This window comes from Dermacentor albipictus, unplaced genomic scaffold, assembly GCF_038994185.2.
Source record: "Dermacentor albipictus isolate Rhodes 1998 colony unplaced genomic scaffold, USDA_Dalb.pri_finalv2 scaffold_19, whole genome shotgun sequence".
In the NCBI taxonomy this organism is placed as follows: Eukaryota; Metazoa; Arthropoda; class Arachnida; order Ixodida; family Ixodidae; genus Dermacentor; species Dermacentor albipictus.
The window spans coordinates 342822-355685 of NW_027225573.1; positions in this window are offsets into that span (position 1 = coordinate 342822).

Consider the following 12864-nt stretch of genomic DNA (forward strand, 5'->3'; position numbering starts at 1 on the left):
TCCTCTTTCTGCATGGCGGCGACGGTGTTCTATGCAGTCACGTTATCTTGACTCTCTAGCGGCGTCAGCGGCATCCAGCGGTATCAGTCGGTCGCTGCTAGCGCTGGGGGGATGAAAGGGGGGCGGAGCTGGTTACGAGGCCGACGACAACGCCGACGACGACGCGAAACCCAGGAACGGACGCCAAAGAGCTGCGCTCTAAAAACTATCGTGCCTTGTATCATGGACATACTCAGGAATTCTGCACATTGCACCTTCCCCATCCTGTGACACTTCAGGGCAACGCACCTGTGTAACCGAATGGGCGAAATTTTAGAACATTTTATTTCCATTTATAGGACGAGTATCAACAAGTTTCAAGGGTCAGTGTCTCCCAACACGCGACGTGCGGCAGCTGCTGAACGCAAGCGGCGCTCGAGAGAGGCTGAGCGTATACGTCGCATGCATAAAGGCGGCGAGGCGCGTCCGACACCGCACAGTCCAGGGAGGCGACCGGCCAACGCAAGAGACGCAGTGCGTCTGAAGCGACTCGCTGAATCTCCGGGTACCAAGGCGAATGAAGCTCGGAAGTGCCGTGACCGCCACCTTGCCGCGGCAAGCCGAGCAAGTAATAATAATAATAATATTTGGGGTTTTACGTGCCAAAACCACTTTCTGATTATGAGGCACGCCGTAGTGGAGGACTCCGGAAATTTTGACCACCTGGGGTTCTTTAACGTGCACCTAAATCTAAGCACACGGGTGGTTTCGCATTTTGCCCCCATCGAAATGCGGCCGCCGTGGCCGGGATTCGATCCCGCGACCTCGTGCTCAGCAGCCCAACACCATAGCCACTGAGCAACCACCGCGGGTGCCGAGCAAGTACAAGTGAATTGTGTGTACATAGCTCCAAACACTCCATAGGGCAGGGCAATCGACTTCATGAGTCGTGTGTTCCCGCCGAGTTGTGTGACTCCGTGGTGTTTCCGACGCAACAAATCGCCGTTGCCAATGGTGTCAGGCTTCCGCTGTTTCACAATTTACTCTCGACAAAGTGGTGTCTTCCGCTTCTTTAAAACAACCGGTCCAGGCCTCGACTTGATACGCCCCTCTAGCATTAAGCTTGTGTCTAACAAAATCTCACCTGAGTTAGCACATAAAGCAAACAGATTATTTATAGATGGCATCTTTCCTAATGGCCTCAAGCCAGGTAAAGTTATCCGAGTATTTAAACATGTGACCGTAAGTGCATGAGTAATTTTCGTCCTATCTGCATTTTGTCTTTCCTTAGTAAGATGATCGAAAAACTAAAACACAATCGCCTAGCTAAATACTTATCCAAATTTAATTGTTTAACTGCTGATCAATTTGGTTTTCGTGACAATTTTTCAACTGAACTAGCCCCTATTATTTTTACTAAGAGGGTTAAATTAACCATCGATCAAGGCCTCTTAGTCGGTGCTCACTTTATTTATTTCACAAGGAATTTGATGAAATTAACCATCGTATTGACTTAAGTAAACTTGAATCCTATGGCATTTCTGGGCCGCCTTTACAATTAATTCGAAACCACATAATAGACCGACCATATATAGTAGAAGTTAATGGTGTCTTCTCCTCATCAAAAATTTTAAATACAGGCCTCCCTCAGGGATCAACACTTGGGCTACTTTTATTTCTCATATTCATTAATGACTTGCCAGAAATATTAACACATGCGCACTGCCTTCTTTATGCTAATGGCACCACTATTCTCGCATCTGATAAAAATTTATTCGCATTGCAGGATAAACTTAACTCTAACCTAGCGAATGTTCATTCATGGTTTGTAAAAAACAAGCTAACAATTAACCCATCTAAGGCAACATTTATGGAATACCATTCTTCAAGAACTTTGCACATTAACTCTATTGTAGTGTCTTTAAATAATATTGTATTTGCAAGATCCGCGTCTACTAAATTTCTTGGTGTAGCTCTAGATGAGAACATAAAGTTCCACTGCTATATTGAATCACTTATCAAAAAATGTAATTTCGTATTCACATCATCATAAAATTCGCTCTTTCTTTCAGCAAACCATTTTCGTGTCTTTATATTACGCGTACATACACCGTCATCTCTCATACTGCCTGTCATCTTGGGGTAATACATATGCCACAGATCTTCATCAGCTAGAAGTTCTGCAAAAGCAGGCATTACGATTAATTGCATTCCAATCGCATACATGTCCCTCTGCTCCCATATTCCGTTCCCTAAATGTTTTACCTTTACGCATGTTATTTAATCATAAGCTGTCACTATTTATATGAATACCGAGTTCAAGATTCCAGGTTTTACTCGCTCTAGCCTCATCAATTATAACAACACAAGATTTTCAGCACATATAAATCTTCTTCTTCCAAAAGCGAGAACTAATTATGAGAAACTTACTGCCGCGTTTTCAGGCATTTCTGCTTGGAGTTCAATACGATCTGATATGAAGTCATCTACATTAGTATCATTCGAGCGTAGAACGAAGGAGCATTTCATGAACACTTTATCTGACACATAGTATAATTTAACCAATCTAGCATTAATTAGATTTTGTTCTACTTTACCATTATGCAATACACTATTCAAATTACTGAGTCACAGAATTTTGCCTATAATTGATACTTCTCCTCTGTGTTAGCTTTACGTGCTATTTATCCTCGTTTGAACTTCTGCGAGTTATTTTTAAGATTTCTTCAATTTTTTTTCTTTTTTTAACAATGTGGTTATACTTGTGATATTTTTAATAGATTTTTTTTCCTCTTACCGTTTATTTCCTATTCTGATGTAGAAATTGTTTAATATATGACATGACTGTTTTTCACGATCCTACTAACCCCTTTTCATGTCTTCTTAGAAGGTCCCCCCGACTGTTGTTACTTCGGGACCTTTGAATGTACACGTATACCCATCTTGTATTTGATTTCGTCAAAAATAAATATTGATTGATTGATCGATTGATTGAATGTTTCATTTCAGGAAGGCGTGTTACCCTCCTGTCCTTCACTCCGGTTCGCAAACACGCAAAAGACGAAAGTGCTGTTCAGGAGCTCACTCGAAAAACGTCTTGCCTCTTGGAGTGACGTGTAAGCGACGGGGGTCAGTCCCATTCCTTCCCTACCACCTCCACGTGGCCAGCTTGCCAAACTTCACATGCTTACACTTTTTTTCCTCTTTCACAATCCCAATGCTGCGCATTAACAGTAAAAACAGGAAAATAAGGAAAAGGACAGATAAGAAAAAGAATGAAGACGTAGCGAGAGTGAACACTGTACTACATACAGTGCAAGTGCTTTCAAGAAGTACAGTTAGTCTTTTGTGGCCTTGTGCGTCGAATAATGCTTAGGTCAAGTTCACAAGGTATTTTCCTCCGTGAGTGGTCTTCCGCCCAAGCGGCTAATAGTTGCTCACGAAGCAGAATGTTGAGTGTGAAAGAGGCCAAGAAGGCGATCTTTACTGTGTCGTCACTCACCGAAAATTGCACGCCGCGCTGCTTCCCATTCCTAGAAAACTGTATGTGCGACGCCCAGCCATTTGCAACATAGCAGCATTGTTTTGCAATGGGAAAGTCCAGATGAGAGACAGGGTGGTTATCGTGAGGAAGACACGCTATTTTCTGCAGCAATTTAGGAATGAATGAATTTATTTATTGAAAAAAAAGGAGGAGCAAACGTTGGTGCAAGCACATCTCAGTACACTGGGAAAGAAGCAGGGGACAAAAAGAGGAAAAACTGTAGTCCGGTCGCAGTTTATGGTCAATAAAATATGTTATGTTAAATATGATAGTTGGGGAAATCGGTTGAATTACAGTGTAGATGTGTGATGTGGCGAGCAAATGATTGGAGTAACCGCCCAGCATCCGTTCTTTGCGGTACTATAAGCACCCGTCATTCTAGGTAATAAACGTTTACTGAATATCACTCCTGGTAATTATTCATCGGCAATACCTCGCCGCGTATTCCTTAGTGGCAGGTTATGTGGATTACAACTACGCTGTCACAATAATTTACGACCATACCGTGACTCGCGGTTATGGTTGCCATACTTGTGACTCCTGCGAGTACGGGAATAATATACGCATGGGTTTACAGCTCAAGTTAGAGAGACAGTTTAGACAAGCGTTTCTCGCCTTACATACGCTCAACGCAGGCAACTTTGCAGCATGCTACGGTATGGTACGCTTCATAAAAACGCGTTAGAAGACAGGGTGCCGTCTTGGGCCTCGTGCTAAACATATCCAAGCCAACAATCTATTAGCAACCGTGCTGTCATTTGCATGCAAGGAGGTTATATTGTCGCGATATAGAACAGGATGTACATACAAGAGACTATGACGTAGAAGTGTTGTTGCTGGGGCATTTCGACCGCAATGTTCTCGTGTCAGCTGGTGCCTTCAGCATTCGCCTTGCATAAACAACATTCGTGCTTGTCTCCGCCTCGCAGCATTTTGGTGGAGGTGCTGGGTACCAACACAAAGCTCCAAAGCGGTCGCCGCGTGAGCCATGATACGATGATCGACAGACAAAACGCCACAATGACCGACCACCCACATCCGGTGCTGCAGACTCTGACCTACGCTGTGGTGTCCCAGCCGCGACACCCAGGGACCTTCAATGGCATCGATGGTACGGATGTTGAAGATCGTATTTCCTGGCATGAGAGTGTAAGCGGAAATGATCGGTGAGACTCAATACTAATGCTAGCGAATGTGATATTCTACCTCCGAGACACACCGCTAGCATAGCACGAGACCCATGACCACGCCATAACGAGTGGGGACGTCTGCAAGGAGGAGATTCTAGACCTCTTTGGAAAGCCCTTTGGCCGTCAGCTGGCAGCGAAGAAGGAGCTATCGAGCCATGCTCAAACGTCAACAGAATCCTAAGTGGCATATATTCAATATGTACTCGCGCTCTGTCGTAAAGCTGACAAAGACATGAACGAGACCGACAAGATTGGCCACATCTTGAAGCGCATAGCAGATGACGCATTTAACCTGCGTATCTGCAAGAAATATCACTCCGTGGACGCGATCGTCAGAGTGCCACGATTTCCAACTGATAAAGAGTCGCTGCATTGCGCAGCAGTTCAACAGGCTACCAAATACAGCTGCGACATCCTCGTAGGAAGAACAGCCATGTGGACCTCCTCTGTGTGGACAAGAAAATTTTACGCGGTTAATTCGTCGCGACCTCTAAGCCATATCTCCCCCCGTTCCTCGTCACCATTGCCCAGAGAACGCACGTTCTGATCGCTTGTACAGGCCGTTCTCAGACAGGAGATAGCAAATTTAGGCGTATAGTTTCTCTGACCCATTCGTCATGCTGCGCTCAGCCAGGACCGGCCCCGCCCAACCACTGCTTCCCCGTTTTCAGTGGTTTCAACTCGCCATCGTAACTTGGCCGACTGCAGAATACCGGACGATGGGCCGATTTGTTTCAATTGCTCGCGTGTTGGACATATCGGTTGTCATTGCCGCCGTCGTCGGTCATCGCCCCTTGGTGGAGCTTCCCGTCCGACCATCCAGATCAAGGTGCTGCCCGTTTCTCTGTGCGTTCTTCATCTACGAATACCGACAACGTACCTCCGACCTTGTGAACCAGCCGGTTACCATCGCCCCTAAGTCGTCGGTCTCGTTCACTGCAAGCCCGCTGTTCTTCTTCCCCCGCGTTTGTGGCACAGGAAAACTAGTCGGTGCAGCTCCCGGAGTAGCACAGCACTGCATCAACGACATGGCTGCCAAATCCTCTGATTACATTGCGCGTGAGGCGGCCGGCGGCCATATGGTTAGAGGAAAAAGAGCGCGGCTACAGTACGGGGCCGCGGTATGGGCGCGGCGCCCCCTGCACTTGCAGTTCCGCGGTGAAAAATAAATGAACCCCTATCAGAAGTATAACAGTCCTTCGTTGTGGTAGTGTAATGGTTAGGGTGCCCAGCTCCCCAAATGCAGAATGCTGCAAATACATGGGCTCGGATCCCAGTGGCTTGTTCGTGAAGACAGTTTTATGTGCTTTCTGGTGACGGCGAACCTGAGAATCAGGCGGCGGCCCGACGACAACGGTCGCCGTCAGCGTAACAAAATAAGAGGGCGTGCAAGGCCGCACCTAAAACCGGAAGTATATTCAGAAGAAATGCAGTAAGCTCCTGTCGACAAAAAAAGAAGTGATCAAAAAAAAAAGAGCGGTGTTGTTGGGAGATGCTGTAGACCGATGTCACCAAAAAGAGGGTCACATTCTGTCCCGGTGATCAATGGAAATGTACATCGACACCATGTGAACTAGCCTGTAACTGATACTTAATTAAGGTAGCTGCATGTTTCTGTTGTGTCTAGCACGAGCGAGTAGCGTAAGAGATGACACTGGAGAGAAAGCGTTTAAAGAAGTGCGCGAAAAGTACACGAGGATAGCCACATTGAACGTCAACGCCGTGTTGAAGAAAACCTGCGAGCTCAGTTGGTGAGGTCGGCGAACTTGTTGCATCGGCAGCCGACAAAAAATTGGAGGACGCTTAAGCTTCGCCTTCAAGAGTGGAACGCGACAGCGTTCCCGTCGACCCTCCAAGGTGTGTAAGACAATGGGCTAGGGCGCAGCGATCACTTACGAGGAGCCCGTATCGGACACGGTGAGCGTCGAGCAACGCAGCGTTCGGCGCGGCAACGATACGTGTGCCTGAGAAAGCGGAACGAACCTAAGAACTCGGTGTCTCGGGGGGGGGGGGGGGGGGGGGCGAACGATGCACGCCAGCCAAACGTTGTGATCGGCCCGGGCAGAGAGATAGACAGATAGTGATCTAAAGAAAGGAGGACGTTTGATTCTGCAACCCGTGAGGGAGCAAGGTGAAGCGTTGTCAGGGGAGAGGGCATCCGGGCCGTGACGCGACTCGCACCGGTCCCCGCACAGCCCCAATGCGCGCGTGGCGAGCCACCTGTCGGGGCAGCGCCGTACATTGAGAGGAGGGGGTCTTCTGTGTTTTCCGCAAGGTGGCTCTGTGTGTGCGGAAAGGGCAGATGAAATGTAGCGGAAACGCACTTCGCTACTCGTGTAACTGCGACTTCTGTAAGTTACATGTTCATAATTACCGATATACACCGCAGTATAACTTTCTACGTCTCATTTCTAAGGCAACACCGCATTCACTAGAGGCGCTTTCGTACCGCTTTGAAGCATCGAACTCGTGGCTGAGTGATAACGTCTCCGTCTCACAATCCGGAGACCCTGGTTCGATTCCCACCCAGCCCATCTTGCAAGTTGTTTTTTATTCATGAAGTGCCTGCCGGGATTTATCGCTCACGGCCCACGCCGCCGACGCCGACGACACCGGCTTTTCTGCGACACGAGCTCCTTAACGCTGTCGCGTTAAAATCTCTGCCCGTCGACACGCTTCGCCCTGTTCGCAACCGAGGTTTTTGACGCATTGGCACGTGCCGAATCTTGCGGACACGTGCCGGTGATTAGGCCTTAACGCTGCCGAGGCACGTCGACTCTCAAGCGGGAACAGGCGCCCAACAGCTGCGTTCTGAAAGCTGAGCGCGCTACAAGAGCGAACTCATACGTAGCTGTAAGAATAAACATCAGGATAAATGAGGCCGTTTCACGAATTTTACGTTTTTCAAGATCTTCTGTTGCATCTAGAGTGACACTGATGCTAGCGCCCACAGATGTGGCTTGCCTCACTTATGGACACCATTGAATGCATTTTTGTTTTCAAATACATTGCGAGCGTCGTCCTGATGTGTCGTCATTGCTTTCGTAAAGGCATTTGAGTTTACTATGAACTCAACAGCTTAATGCTAACTCAGCGCGATACAAGGTTGTCTACTCCCCACAATTCAGTTGCGATAGCTGCACACGCATATTCAAAACACGCGCAGCGCTGGTTTGAACAGTGTTGCGGAAACTGCGACGCAGAGTTCCTTGGTTGTGACCCGGAGAATGAGAGCACAAACCAGTCCCCACTTTGTGACCATCGCCAGAAACGTCATTCAAGATACGTGCCTCAGTTTGAAACATAAAAGCGAATGGGAAAACTTCAACTTACGCAGACAAAGAGAAAGAGTGCGCGTAACCAATTGAAGCTGCGAAATGGTTTTCAGGAACCAGCGATTGAAACCCTCAAAATGACAACCAACGACGAAATGCTCATTGAACAGCTGAATTGATAGATATATCGAGGAAAAAAAGGACACGAAGAGCACAGAACACGAAGGCCAATCCCCTGTTATGGGTATGAGCCAGTACTTGGTGACAAGACAACGATTCCTGGGGAAATACTTGATCCACGGAGTGGCGCCCATGGATAATCGTCTCTCAGTTCCAGTTAGAAGCTGTATGGCCCATACGCAGGACAACAGGCGAATCTTAATGTATTTCCTCCAATCGTTTACTGCCGTTTGTATGTACGTAGTCACAGCCGCCCTTGTCTGCGCGTGTAAGTACATCTATTGCAGTGTGCACTTCCGGCAGCGGCTTTCTTGTTGGAGGTTATTTCTGCCTTCTCTTCAAGCCTTCTCCTATGCTATTTCTTTCAGCTGCCTCATTTCTTTCGTGGAGAGTTGCATCATATTGGCAGCTTGTGTGTTATTCAGAATCGTTTTGCAAAAATCTGTGAGATTGGAAAACTTTTTGTTTGCTAGCATCTTTTTAATCGCTTCCCAAGATGGCCTTGAGTTTAGGACGTCATTGCGTGATCCGTGCATGACAATACACTTGTGGTGCCTTGCCATTTCCTGAATAAATCAAATTTCTCATGGGTACATTGTGGATAGGACCTTATTTAAGAATGTTACTGTGGCATTGTAATAAAATTTAATCAGTAATTATGCTGCCCGCCCAAATAGCACTATAAGGCTACTTACCGCGAGACACAATAAATGACTTAAAGTTGCAAATTCTTATTCCAGTTATAGGGTTGCTTTAGAAATAATTTGCAATTGAAGCAATTCTATTAGTGTTGTTATAATTCTACTACGTCTCTGATTACGAGCATATCCAATTGTAGGACAATATTACGGAGCATGAGAGAAGAAAGAAACGCACGATCGCTTCATACAACTCAATTTTTATTCGAAAACCATGAGCCTAAATGAAAACCACGAGCGCACGCACATGTGCAGTACAACTGAAAACAAAAACCAAGAAAGGTCACTTTCACGAAAAGCTAGAACATTAGCACTAGAGCACTAGAGCTAACGATTTCATTGTTGATCGAGATAAGAAATCGCAACCGAGCTTAGGGGTACAGAGGGCCGACTCACACACGTGCCTGGTGATTTGTCAGTAAAGCATGCCCCCATAATCATCCATGTTCGAGCATCGCGATATCAAAACAACACCGTGGTTTCATTGAAAAGTAGCTTGCATCCACACTGTCACACTGGGCACGGCAGACCGGGAATGAGCATGGGGTCTAATGGGCCATTCTTCTGCCTTGTCTAGGTGCTTGTTTTACAGCGAAGCTGTATATTTCTACCGCCCAAGGAATTGTTCGTGCCGTCGGCGTGGTAAGCAAAGCACTCTCAATACGTGGGTTGATCCCGGAGATAGTGCAATGCCGGGCCGACCCGCTGCGAAGGTGAAGCACGCGTTAAGCACTCCCCATACGTGGGCCGAACCCCATGATAGGGCAATGCCGGGCCGACCCGCGGCGGAGGGGAAGCAGGCGTTAAGCATTCCCCATACGTGGGCCGATCCCCATGATAGTGCAATGCCGGGCCGATCCGCGGCGGAGGTGAAGCAGGCGTTAAACACTCCCCATACGTGGGCCGATCCCGATGATAGTGAAATGCCGGGCCGATCCGCGGCGGAGGTGAAGCAGGTGTTAAGCACTCCCCATACGAGGGCCGATCCCGAAAATAGTGCAATGCCAGGCCGACCAGCGGTGGAGGCGCAGCTCGCCATTAGGGGCCCTCATACACAGCTTCCCTGGTCATCCTTCTTGACAGAGTTGAAGGGCACTGAGATTTTTTTTATTGCCGGACCGACGAAGCAAGACAGAAGCTTCACTGGACTGATCGATCATCAGATCCTTCAAATAGCTACCACGGGACCCCAATCTACCGCAGCGCAAGAACGTCACACTGCTTAGTGCCTCATCTTCCTGGTGTCATATTTTCGCTGACTCGTGGTGTTCCAACAGTGTCATCTTCCTTTCACTTGACTTCACCACATCGGGCCATAAATCAAGAGCTTCAGGTACTGCTCTTCAGTGGGCAAGGCAGACCAGGAATGAGCGTGTGGTCGAATGGTCATTATTCTGCCGTGTGTAGGTTAGTCATTACTACAGCTCCTTAAGGAGCGATTGTCGTTGTCTTTTGGTCTTGCTGTGCCCACAGCACTGTGTCTCAATGGCACATGATGTGCAGTGTATGTGCTGGCTTCTCGTATGCGGAGACGTTGAGTTAAATCCCGGCCCTGACACAAAGGATAGTAGTACTTGTGAATTGCTGGAAAAAAATACCTTTGGATCAGAATAAGTGAGCCGAGGATGTAGCAGCGCTCCGCAATCAACAAGCACAGAAAAACGCTTTGTGGATTGGGCTTCTGGTTTCTTATAAATAGAAAAGCAAACTACACGCGTGGAGAGTCTTGAACGCACGGTATAATTCTTGGAGGACAAGATTGCTGATTTATAGGACAGGAGCGGGCGTTTAAATTTAGTGGCGTAGAGGTAGAGTATCCGCCTCGCGTGCAAGAGGACTGTGATTCGAATCCCGGGGCCGCGCCATTCTCCACCGCATTTACAAAAAAAATCCGCGTGTTGATAAAATTGCAGAAACAGTCCTGGAGTGCGGCGTGATCCCAGTGACCAGAACCGGTAACGCACTCCCTCACCAGAGCAGGGTTGGCCACTCTGGTGCAGTACTTGGCCACAACCTCCTATATGAATACAACAATCAAACCCCGGCCCTCAGTCCCCAGCGGCTGCGAAGCAACTGACCACGGTGGCGGTCAGACCTGGGACGCAGCAGAGGGTGCTGAGAATACTGGGTCCGAACGGGCCGCCATTGGTATCTGAACGTGGCAACGTTTAATGCTAGAACGTCATCTAGTTAGGCGAGTGTAGCAGTGATATTGAAGGAATTACAGGGCAGTAAATGGGATATATTAGGGATCAGTGAAGTTAGGAGGACAAAAAAAGCATATACAGTGCTAAAAAGTGGGCACGTCCTGTGCTACCGAGGCTTAGTGGAGAGATGAGAACTAGGAGCCGGATTCCTGATTAATAAGGATATAGCTGGTAACATCATGAATTTTATAGCATTAACGAGAGGGTAGCAGGTCGCTATACCTGATTTTGAGGTTGGCCACCTCTTTTTTGGACTTTATTGGAACTTCTGTGCTCACGCCACGCTGGCCAAGAGCTAGCCTCTGATAGACCTAGCGCGGCATGGCAGCAATGCACGTTGAAGGGGAAGTGCTCCCGGCGGAGGACTTTACTGAAGACCTGGGATGGCGGACAGTGTGTAGCCGAAAATCTAGAGCTACGACGAGGCCTCGATTGGCTGATATCAAGTTCGCACCACTAGATGACCCAAAAAGGCTCGGAAGCAACTCTGTACAACTCTTTTTTCCTCTTTTTCCTCAAAGCGCCCGCTTGGTCACCAATATTGCGTAGTGGTTGTTTACTATTGCTTACATCCGGTCGTTGCTGCGTGAGCAGGCGCCAGAAAAGGAAGGTGAACGAATACCTCGTATTCCAGAAGAAGAGGTAACAGTATCCGACCCTGACGGCGAAGCTTGAAAACCCCCGCGTCTTCTCCGCTCTTCTCCGGCGGCCATTTCTGAGCTTTTTTGGGGGCGCTCTTGGGGCTTATGGCTATTGTTCCAACCAATGACAGCGTGATACGGATGAATAATACAGAAGCGATTCAGATTGAAGTGCAATCGGCGACGTCCCATTTCCAGAACATCACTGAGGTGCGCCAGTTTGGCAGAGTTTGGCAGAGTTGGCAAAGCTGGACCGCAGACGAGCTGTCAACGAACAGGTACATCGGTTTACCGTGCTCGTACTGGATGGTATGCGTGACAACATATTCCTGTGTAAGCTTAAAAGATGTACATTTCACATTAATTCTTAGGGAATCTTATAACCACCCTAAAGCGTAGAGAGCGTGCTTACAGAAAAGTAAAAAATCCTCAGCCTACCAAATGGATAGGAGGATTCCGCCTCTTGAGCTACCTCGGTAATTCACTGTATAAGCGTTAGGCTCACATTGAGTCATTACACAGCGCCTCTAATCGGCCGATGGACTCTTAGAGACACTTTGGTATGCGCTTCAGTAAACCTGGACATTGTATCCGTCTGCTTGGCTCCTGTGTTGGAGAGGTGCAATCAGTTGGTATTTTTCTGCTCATTTCTCCTATATATATAAACCGTCACCTGACAGCACTGTTCACCAACCGCGCTTTTCAGCTTGAATTTCCGCTCGGTACTATGATGAGAGCCTCATCAGTGAATACCTCAGGCGCCCGAGGCGTCTGAGGCCATCTTGGTTCTGCGGTTGAAATATCCCAACCACCATTATGGCCAAGACAGCATCTTTGTAGATATGCTGACATCATTCTGTTTGAATAATTTATTATGCCGCGTACTTAGAAATCCAGTCGCGTTTTTTCACTCGCCTTTCTCCTGGTAAACTATGGCTCGATTTTTCTTCTCTCTGCGATTTACAAGCTTTGCAAATTAGGTATCTATAGTCTGTTTTTATTCAGCGTCGAAAGTGTTATTTATTTGAAACCAGCATAGGTTTTTTTTCTAGACGCTCAATGAGCGCCAGCGTTGTCCGCTTTAGGATGTAGTGACCCACGCCTGTCACACTAATGGGGCAAGTTGATGCTGTGTACTGCGACCTCATCA